This window comes from Pristiophorus japonicus, chromosome 14, assembly GCF_044704955.1.
Source record: "Pristiophorus japonicus isolate sPriJap1 chromosome 14, sPriJap1.hap1, whole genome shotgun sequence".
Lineage (NCBI taxonomy): Eukaryota > Metazoa > Chordata > Chondrichthyes > Pristiophoridae > Pristiophorus > Pristiophorus japonicus.
The window spans coordinates 141631553-141643124 of record NC_091990.1 but is presented as its reverse complement, the minus strand read 5'-3'; positions in this window follow the sequence as shown (position 1 = coordinate 141643124).

Here is an 11572-nt window from a genome sequence, read left to right as displayed (position 1 = left end):
CTGTTCTATGTTTCCATAAGATGTTAAACCGAGGCCCTGTCTGCACTCTTGGGTAGATGTGAAAGATCCCATGGCACTACTTAGAAGAACAGCAGGGGAGTTATCCTCGATGTCTTGGCTAATATTTATTCCTCAATCAACATAACAAAAACAGATTATCGGGTCATTATCACATTGCTGTTTGTGGGACCTTGCTGTGCGCAAATTGGCTGCTGCGTTTCCCACATTAAAACAGTGACTACAATCCAAGAGTACTTCATTGGCTGTAAAGCGCTTTGAGACATCCGGTGGTCGTGAAAGGCTCTATATAAATGTAAGTTTTCTTTCTCACAAAATTCAAGTCTTATTCTCCAGATTATCCACCTCTGTCATCAGACTGGTGTAAAAATTGTATTTTTAGATTGCTGGACTGTCTTCAAGCCAACTCACATTATTATTTGCTTAAGCAAGGCCATTGATTCCTGTTACTCTTTCTGGTGTGCTTGTAATCTGGAGTAAATTTGTTTCAAATAATGTGGAGATGTATGTTTCATTAGTGTGACGGTAGACGTCTGCCTTAGTTTCCACTTGAAAGTGGTCACAGGAATTCAGTAGCCTAAAAATAATGTCCAAATGGAGAACAAGCCACCAACCAGATTTTCTGCTCTTAAAATTCAATGGCCTGATTAATATTTTAAAACCCAGCTATTGATATTTTCAATCCTGAGTATTTGAATAACTTTGCTGTCGGCACTTCAATATGGTATAAAGAAGGGCAAATTATACAGATGATAATTGGGAACTGGCTTGGGGCTGGTGGAGGTAACAGATGGGAAGGGGATTTGACCATAATATATCAAATTAAATTAAATTAAGGGAAAACCTTTCACTCGAAGCTGGGATTCTTCTCACTCAGCTCTTGATAACCCAGCAAGTCTAAACCCAAATAGCTAGAGCGATATTAGCTGGAGATGCTGTGAGAAGCTTAAGAAGACCTCTATAAGTTGAAAAGTTTTAGTTGGTTGAAGTCTAACATTACTCATGTGAACTCAGTCATTTGCTTTGTGGACCTTAAACATGGTGATGGGTTTCTGCACATAATCACCACTTATTTGATTAACTAACTTTTATTTAATATATTATGGTCAAATCCCCTTCCCATCTGTTTGCATACACTGTTTTCCCCAAAAAATACGAAATAAAAAAGCAAATTATATTTTAAATGGAGAAAAATTGTAAAGTGCTGCAGTACAGAGGGACCTGGGGGTCCTTGTGCATGAAACACAAAGTTAGTGTGCGTGTACAGCAAGTAATCAGAAAGGCAAATGGAATGCTGGCCTTTATTGCAAGGGGGATGGAGTATAAAAGCAGAGAAGTCCTGCTACAACTTTACAGGGTATTGGTGAGGCCACAGCTAGAGTACTGCGTACAGTTTTGGTCTCCTTATTTAAGGAGGGCTATACTTTCATTGGAGGCAGTTCGGAGAATGTTTACTTGGTTGATTCCTGAGATGAAGGGGTGGACTTATGAAGAAAGGTTGAGCAGGTTTGGCCCATCCTCATTGAAGTTTAGAAGAATTAGAGGTGATCTTATTGAGACATATAAGATAATGAGGGGGCTCGACAAGGTAGGATGTTTCCAATCATGGGGGAATCTAGAACTGGGGGGCATAGTTTTAGAATAATGGGCCGTCCATTTAAAACTGAGATGAGGAGGAATTTATTTTCTCAACGGGTTTTAAATCTATGGAAGTTTCTGCCCCAGAGAGCTGTGGAGGCTAGGTCATTGAATATATTTAAGGAGGAGATAGACAGATTTTTGAGCGATAAGGGAGTAAAGGGTTATGGGGAGCGGGCGGGGAAGTGGAGCTGAGCCCATGATCAGATCAGCCATGATCTTGTTGAATGGCGAAACAGGCTCGAGGGGCCAAATGGCCCACTCCTGCTCCTGTTTCTCACGTTCTTATATTCTTACAGTAGTTGTCATCCAAATCTCAGGGTTTACCCATATTTATCTATATCTGCCTTGAATGTAGTGGAAGGATATCCAGATTCCGATGTGCCAGCCATTTTGATCTATAATATCAAAATCCAATGCCATGTACAGGCTTCTGCTACTACTGCCAGCACCATAGGATAATCATTCACAAGGATTCGGGGTTTGTTGTGGAGGCTCAAAGCTGATAGCTCATCATCGAACTGCTTAGTCAAAACCCTCATCTCGGTGATTTTGGCAAAGAGATGCGGCTGCCATCAAAGCGATCCTTGGTCCAAAATGCCTGGGGGATGGACATGTTCAAGGGTGGCGGATCACAGAAAGTGGGTAGCAATTTGGAGCATAATCGGAATCTGTCAGGTTTCCAACCGACACCCAAAAAGTGGGGGTGTTGGGGGAGCATGGACAAATGTTCTCATTACCCCCTTCCCCCATGTCTGCAGGCAGCTCTGAGGGGTCACTGCAAGCCCAGTGTCAGCCATTTCTTTTGAGAAGGAGCGTTGGTTCCATTAACAGGCTAATAAGAGCCACCAGAGTGATACGAGGTGAAGCTAGTCAATCTCGAGGGGATAGATTACCTCTTGAATGGAGGCACTTCGTTTTGCTGCGGTTAAAATAATGTATTTTTAATGTAAATCTTTGACCCTTCAAGTGCAACTGGCTTCCCACATTGGAACAATAGGGGGCAGCTCCAACTTCCCAGGACCTCATCAGGGTGAAGGCTCCTGCGGTCCTTCTACACACACAGATCTGAACCTAATTGATTTTTATTTGTGTCAGCTTTGCTTGGTTGGTAGCAGTCTCTTCTCTGATTCAAAAGATTGTGGGTTCAAGTTGCATTTCAGCACTTGGCCATATAATCTAGGTGAGCTCGTTAGTGCAGTACTGGGAGAGTTCTATATGGCCAGAGGTGTTGTATTTTAGATAAGATATTAAATTGAAACATCGGGTGCGTGTTCAGGTGGATGTGTCAGGTCCCATGGCACTATTCAAAGGTGAGCATGGAGTTCTTCTGGACAACATTCCTCCCTCAATAAATAACATCAACGAGATAGATTAACTGGCTGACATTTTATTTGCTGCTTGTGTATCCTTGATGTGTGCAACTGGCTGCTGTATTTGCTTACATAACAATTGTGACTGCACTTCAAAAGTAATGTTTGTGAAGTGCTTTGGGTCATCCTGAGGACGTGGTGGATGGAGTGCTATATAAAAGTGTTTTCTTTTAGCTTTCTAGATGGGACCTAGCGTGCAACAATGTGCCCTGATGTGTTCCATTCACGTAATCACCGGACAAAGTAAAGATGAATTTGAAATTCAATTCTGGATATGAAGTAAATTCAATTGGGATAGTTCACATGATGCAGATACATCTGGGGCCTGAAATTTACCACCTCGAAGGGACAGAATTTGGGCGGTTGATCGAAGAAATCGATTGGCCGCCGCGATCGGGTACTTTTCCCTCCCCGAGAGGGGAGGTTGAGCGGTGTTCACTTCCACAGGAAACTGCAACACGAAGCCGCTGTAAAGGTGAGTTTCCAGTGGTGAGCTCTGCGGCGTGCAGGCCGCTGAAAAGCCATCAGGACAACGAAATTCACAGAGGAAAAGTTAGGACTTTTCCCGACAGTACCCCCCGCGAGGTTTTCGATGCAGTGCTTGAACGTGACACCGCTGGGGCCCTTTGATAGGTAAAAAGTTTTGTTACTTATTAGTATTTTTATTTCATTTTCCAGCATTGGCTGTATTTATCTTTTGATATAGTTTTATTCATTATTAGTTTTTATTTCATTTTCCATGGTCCACAGTATTTAGCTTTTCATATAGTTTTATTAATTGTTTTGGCTCCATTAAACCTGCTCAGTGCTGCTCAGAGGTTTGCACATACTTCTGTATGTTTGTACAACTTTCAGGTCTGACTCTTTAGTGGAGTCCTGTGGGCTGCAGAGACCTGCTTGGCAGGGTTCACCCTGAGGATGGGAGCAGTGTTGGGAAGACAACACCTGGTCAGAAGCAGGGTGGTATGCAGGAGAAGCCATCGCCGACAGCACCGTGCAGACAGGCAGTGGGCAAGAGAGGCAGCAGCCATGATTTTTTCATTCTGCACCAGACCAGTGTGCCCGCCATCTTCACCGGCTCGAATCAGGATTGCGGTTGGCTGCTTGGGGACAAGGGATATCCCCTGTCCATTTGGCTGCTCACTCTTCTGCGGAACCCCATGATAGCGCCAGAGCATGCATACAATGGCGCTCATTGTGCCACCAGGTGCATCATCGAGCAGTGCATAGGCATCCTTAAGCAAAGATTCCGGTGCCTGGACTACTCTGGTGGCAGCTTGTAGTGCTTGCCTCAACAGGTCGTGGTTTGCTGCATGCTGCACAACATGGCCATCCTGAGGGACATCCGCTGGAATTCGAGCCAGCAGTACCACCTGAGGAGGAGGAGGATGCGCAGGAGGAGGAGGAGGATCCCTGTTGCCCCAGAGCTAGGAGGCATCGACCCATCGCCACCCTGGAATGGCCGGGTGCAGACTGGCCAGCACCATCCTAGGTGGGTGCGTCCTCACAGATATGGAGGTACCTGACATCTCCTCTGCAATCTCCCTCCATGCCAGTCTGCCAGGTCTCCCCACATCAGGGAACAGTATTCTTCTTCTGTCCTCCATGCTCTCCATCAGTGTCTCCAGCTCCATATCAGTGAACTGTTGGCTCTCCTTGCACCTCTAACACCAGCCATCCTTCCAACCTCCTTCTCCCCTCGGGGCCTTGCTGCAAAACCTGGTCTTTAAAAAGGCCAGGGAGCAGCTGGCTCATTTGAAACCCTTACCTGCATGCTGAATTTCTCAGTGGTGATGACGTTCAAATGAAGACAGCCACACCGCTGAAAATTCTACTTTGTAAGGGTTCATTAGCGCTGGAACCCTAATGTTCACTTTTGGAGCTGAATATGGGGTGGCCCAGCTACTCAAAAATGTTGGCGCTAATGGCCACAAAAAGATGGGGGGTTGCACCAGCTTTCCAGCGGTACAAAATTTCAGGCCCTTGTTGTTTTAAGAAAATCATTCTGAACATGTATCATGAATAAAATGCCATTTCAAAAACACTGAGGATCCTTTTAACCTCACCCGCGCAGCACGCACTGGGTGGGTGGGCAACTAAAATCGTCCAGGTTACTTACCCACCCTCAAGCTGCCCAGATTCTGCCGACTGCTATTTTTGCACAGGTATTTGGATGGTCAGCTAAGACGACACATCCTTCTTTAAAATTGCAGATTGGGATCCAATAATGTAATTGGACCCTGGCCGCAATTTTTAACCCTGCCAGGCTGAAGAAAGTCAGGAGGTGCCAGTAAGATGAAAAGACCCGAAGAGTTAGATTTTTTTACTTTCTGTTCTGGGGCAAGGAAGAGCAGGAGTGCTCTTCCGGGCCCCACAAAGAAAGTTGAGTCCTTCCCTGCCCCTTCTTCCCAACACTTAACTGAGTGTGAGCAGTCACTGGGCAGGAAGTGGACCAACAGCATAAGGCCATGGAGTTAAAATAGCCGAGACCCGATTTCTGCAGCAGTGGGTGAATTTCTAACTCGCCTCACCATCCACTTGGCAAAGCTCTGCCGGAGTCAGCATCGGGGTCACTGTGATAAGAGGTTGCAGCTTGCAGTGCGACGCTTGTTTTATTTTCTCTGTCGAGTTGAACTCATTAAATTTCTGTGATGACTCAATGGCCATGAGTTCATGAGGCTGCTTCTCTAATAATATAGTGGAACTAAGCACTTGCTTTTCTAGAATTGTGGAAAGGCACGGATGAGTCATTCATAATTGTGATGGCGCAGTGGATCGAAGTGCCCCAATCGCTTCCACACAGACATTTTTTTTAAACAAAAGCTTGGTTTCCATGGCATCCGTTTACCTGGCAGTCTGAAAGGGGAATAGGCCATCAGACATTAGGGAATAGAGTTTCCAAATTGATTTTATGGCTTAAGTTTCTGCGCAAAATTAGTTGCATAAATCACAAATGCATCCATGAGCCGGGGAAATCAGACAGCGTTTTGGAACATAATTGTTTTTTTCTGGCATTAAAAAATATTGCTTGATATATTTAAGAGTGGTAACCTGGTGTAGTTTTATTAATACAGCTGAAAATGGATTTATCACAAAAAAATAAGCATTTTTAATTCATATCTAGTCCACCACCTGCGAGTAACCCGATTTTAACTAATTGAAAATGACTTAAATAAAAATTATACAGAACCATTTGCTAGTTCTAATCAATTTCTTCGTAAATTAATTTTTTTTAATGTTTATAAGTCTTTAAAAGATACCTATTAGGCCATTGCGCCTACAAAAAAGCTTAATTTTAAGGGCCTCCTTGAAGGAACGCAGAAACTAACGGTGGCCATTAATTTGATCTGGGGGCGTTGCTAGTCGTGTGGATGGGGCTGGCATTTAGTGGTGAGCTTTTGAAACTAGCACAGAACTCGATTTATGCTTGATGTAATTTGCGCTTGAAATTCCTTGATCTTTTGAGCTGGTTCGGCCGATTTCAGGCGAATTGCACTGAAAAAAAACAGCACAACCTAACGGAAACTCTCGGTCTAGATGTCCTTTTCTGCGGAACTCTGCTGTATCTTGCTTCTGCTCTGGTTAAGAAATATAGTTGGGTTTTTCAATATTTGCAAATGGAAAGACTTTAAATTCTTGCTATTTTAGAGCTTCTGTCTGACATTTATACTGTGTGCAGTGAATAAAAAAATTCTGTTTCTTTCTCCTTCCTCGCAATTGTGATTAAACTCATGAATGTGGATTGGATACGGTTTCATCTTATTTTTTACTTGTGCACATATAGGACTTTTAATTGTAATTGTGGACTGCACGAGCAGAAAATCTGATAAGCAAAAAATAAAACAAAGGGAGTAAATGGAAGGTACTTTATCAAGTTGTTGCTACCCTTCACAATCAAGTATTAGAGAGTGATAAGGACACAACATAGCTGTATATTTCCACAGTCACCTTCCATTATTAGAAGCTTAAATTCCAGCAATGATTGCAGGGGTACTCACTCATTCTGCCTTTCTGTGTTGAGAAATATTCCCACTCATCATAGCCAGTCCCTCGGAATTGAGGAAGACTTGCTTCCACTCTTAAAATGAGTTCTTAGGTGGCTGAACAGTCCAATAAGAGAACCACAGACTCTGTTACAAATGGGACAGATAGTCGTTGAGGGAAGAGGTGGGTGGAACTGGTTTGCCACACGCTCTTTCCGCTGCCTGCGCTTGATTTCTGCATGCTCTTGACGATGAGACTCGAGGTGCTCAGCGCCCTCCCGGATGGACTTCCTCCACTTAGGGCGGTCTTTGGCCAGGGACTCCCAGGTGTCAGTGGGAATGTTGCACTTTATCAGGGAAGCTTTGAGGGTATTCTTATAGCGTTCCACTGCCTACCTTTGGCTCGTTTGCCGTGAAGGAGTTCCGAGTAGAGCGCCTGCTTTGGGAGTCTTGTGTCTGGCATGCGAACAATGCGGCCTGCCCAGCGGAGCTGATCAAGTGTGGTCAGTGCTTCAATGCTGGGGATGTTGGCCTGGTCGAGGATGCTAACGTTGGTGCGTCTGTCCTCCCAGGGGATTTGGAGGATCTTGCGGAGACATCGTTGCTGGTATTTCTCCTGTCCAATCACATTATACTTCAGTATCCGTGACTTGGATTTTAAGTGAGAAATATCTTGAATCCCTTCTTGAGAGAATAATTTGCTGGTATCTCTGATGATCATTAAAGTCCTCGTGGACTATCTATTAGCTGATGGAACTCATATGTTCTTAAACAACACCTTTTGCCATTGGCTCCCTCAGTCTGGTTATTGGTGAGTTATATTGATTGACCATCTTCACCTCCTAGATGAGATCAATTCAATGTAATCTGCTACAGCTGCAGCTCTTAGCTTTTCAGCTCCGTTGTACAGCAGTAAAAATCGATCCCTTCATCCACTACTCATTGTGCACAAACTCAGCATTTGCTACTGAAATAAAAATGTGCCATTAGGTTAGTGGAGGAGATGTATCACCAGGTGTTTACTGCCTCATGAAATGGTCACCGAGATCATAGTCAGAAAACTGGTCCTTCAAGATATTGGTAGTTTTTTAATGAAGAAAACAACAATGTAGGATTTCACCCACTATTTTAATGCACATCAGCAAAGAATATATTTAGACAGATGGAGAAAGGAACTACTTTAATAAGATAAGCCAGCAACCCTGCTGTAGGAAAGCTGCTGCAAGTTTGTCGATCTAGCCAATGGCATGTCACGTGTCTCGGAGATTATATTTTCCAAAACATTTGAATCAAAACTTGCATATTAGTCAATTGGTTCCTAGCTATTATTTGTGATGATGAATGGAAGATCTAAGCAATAGCAGATCAAGTGCGTTCCCTTTGAGGTCACTATTATTTGAAGTAGTGTGGCCTATTGAATCAAATATTCAATATCTTTTAAAAATTGTTTTTGGTAAATTTTAATGCTTATCACATTGAGGGATACTGATGCTGGGAAATACAACATATTTTTATCATAATCAGATATGTGGAAAGTGCTGTAAGGTCTTGCACACCATTTGTTAGATGATGAGCAATGCACTTGTTCATTTTATGGTGAGTTATGTTACTTACTATCCGGCTCATGAGGATCTCCTAGTGCTTGCTGTCTATTTCAGCAAAACCCTCAGTTTCAGCTTCAGAAAGCACGAAGCTGCTGTGGAACTAAAGTAGAATCGTTATTTAATTTAAATGGAGAAAAATTGCAAAATGCTGCAGTACAGAGAGAGCTGAGGGTGATTATGCATGAAACACATAGAGTTAGCATGCAGGTACAGGAAGGCAAATGGAATGTTGGTCTTTATTGCAAGGGAGATAGAGTATAAAAGCAGAGAAGTCCTGCTACAACTGTACAGGGTATTGGTGAGGCCACACCTGGAGTACTGCATAGTTTTGGTCTCCGTATTTAAGGAAGGATATACTTGCATTGGAGGCTGTTCAGAGAAGATTCACTAGGTAGATTCCGGAGATGAGGGGGTTGACTTATGAGGATAGGTTGAGTAGGTTGGGCCTATACACATTGGAGTTCAGAAGAATGAGAGGTGATCTTATCGAAACATAAAAGATAATGAGGGGGCTCGACAAGGTGAATGCAGAGAGGATATTTCCACATAGGGGAAACTAAAACTAGGGGACATAATCTTAGAATAAGGGGCTGTCCATTTAACACTGAGGTGAGGAGAAATTTTTTCTGAGGGTTGCAAATCTGTGAAATTCGCTGCCCCAGAGAGCTGTGGAGGCAGGATCATTGAATATATTTAAGGCAGAGATAGACAGATTTTTGAGCAATAAGGGAATAAAAGGTTATGGGCAGCGGGCGGGCAAGTGGAGCTGACTCCATGATCAGATCAGCCATCATCTTATTGAATGGCGGAGCAGGCTCGAGGGGCCAAATTGCCTACTCCTGCTCCTATTTCTTATGTTCTTATGTTGCTGTTCTTGCAAGGAAAGTCCTTTTGCATTGCTCCCTTCCGGATGTGCAGCAATCCTGCAGGAAGTTTCATTTTTGGCTCACGTATACATTAGGGCTGGTAATAATTGTTTTGCATATTTAAAATCTTTTTCAAAAATATATGCATGTCATGTAATATTATATCTGGTGACTGGCATGCTGGAAACTGCCCTGCTTAGGTCCTTTCTCTATGCTGAAGGCAGACATCCGACATATCGTCGATGAACAAATTCTGAAACCTGGGATGACGGTTGTGGGAAGCCATTATCTGGCATTATAGGAAAACACATTCTCATATATCTAGGGCTTGGTGCCTACCATGATTTGGCTGTAGAGTGACTAACAGATGTTGGTGAAACTCCAGATCTCTAACTAATGGGGGATGGTATATGTTTTGGTTGCATTTGTTTGTACCACCTAAAGCTCTGATTGGGTCCCCTTGATCGCATGACCTGATTGCCGATTGGTCCACTTGGAGGATAAGACAAACCCGGCAGTTTCTCTGGAATGTGTGATTAGAACTGCCCTGCTAACGTAATCAGTAACTTTGCAAAGTGTAATTCGAGCCATTCTGACTGCTGACTCCAGATAGAACTGCGATCACTTTCACGGGTTAAGACCTTCTCCCATGCCCCAAACATGTTCTTGCCCCCCATCCTAACCCACTCACCCCACCCCGCCCAGCCCAAGTTCCTGAACTATTCCCCCGCCCCCCCCCCGGTCTAAGTTCCTGACATCCTCTTCCCCACACCCGACCTTGACAGCCCAAGATTCTGACATACTCCCCCAGCCCACGTTCTTGACCTCTTCACCGCGTTCCCCCAGCCCAAGTTCCTGACCTCTTCACCACCCCCTCCCCCCCAGGTCCTAGTTCCCAACCTACTCTTCCCGCCCTATCCCCCCAACCCAAGTTCCTGACCTCTTGCCTCCGCTTTCCCCCACCATAGATGTGTGTGGGTCATGAATTGTTAACAGGTTTATTGGGTATGAAGTGAATAGTGACACAGTGGGCGAAATTGTCCCCCTCCTTAAGCTCCATTACCTCCTCTAAGAGGGGGCAATGGGGCAGATAGGCCTCACCGACCAGGGGCAGGTGGGTGGGCTGACCCGACTGAAATTTTCCCCGGGCCGGGAGTGGGAGGAACTGTTTTCCGGGCCGCCCATGCTGCCGTCCCGTCAGGCCACACCGACTCCACACCAACCGGCAGCATCCCCCTTACCAACCCCGGTGGGAAATTGCCCCACGGGAGCCCCACCACCGCCGGTCCTGCCACTGACAGCTTTCCCCTGCGGGAAGTTGTGTGTGTGCCTGCGCGGCACGTTAAAAGGGCAGGCGCAATGCCGGCACCTCCCTTTTATTTTAATTGTCGGGCTGACTCCGTGGTGGGCCTGAAAATGGCGGCCACAGGTTCAACCAGGCTGCCAACAGGCAGTCCTGCAACCCCTCCTGGGTACCAGGCCGCTGGCCCGGCCAAAACCCACCCTGGTGGCCCAGTGGGTTGAACTGAACTTCTTGCAGAGCTTGCAGCAGCTGAAGGAGAGGGATGTTGTGACATGGCAGCGCGATGCGACACGTCCTCATTGCGCTGATGTCAGCAGCGTGGTGCTGACCACTCGTTTTGGTGGCTGACCCAATGGAAGTGCACATCTGCCCCTCAGCACCGCCTCGACCGGATTGGGGCGGAACGAAATCTTAAATATCGGAAAGTGCACCTACTTAGTCGGGGGCAATTTTGGTTCCATCGTGTCTTCCAGAATTTGTCCAGTCTCACCATCTGAGTCACATTCTCACTCTCAACTCCCTCCCCCCACCTTTAGACCTGGATCACGTTCTTCCACCATCCCCAGTGTGCTCTCCGTACTCTTTATCCCCCCGCCCCCCCTCCACCGAGTTCCTGACCTCTTCTCTCTTCCCCTCCGATTCCCCTTCTTTCACTCTGATCACCCCCTCTCTCTCTCTCCCTTCGATCCCTTCCCTGCCTCCAATTTCTCTCTCTCTCCCTCCCACCTCTCTCTCTCCCCCTCCCTTCTCTCTCCCTCTCCCCTCCCTTTTCTCTCCCCCTCCTCTC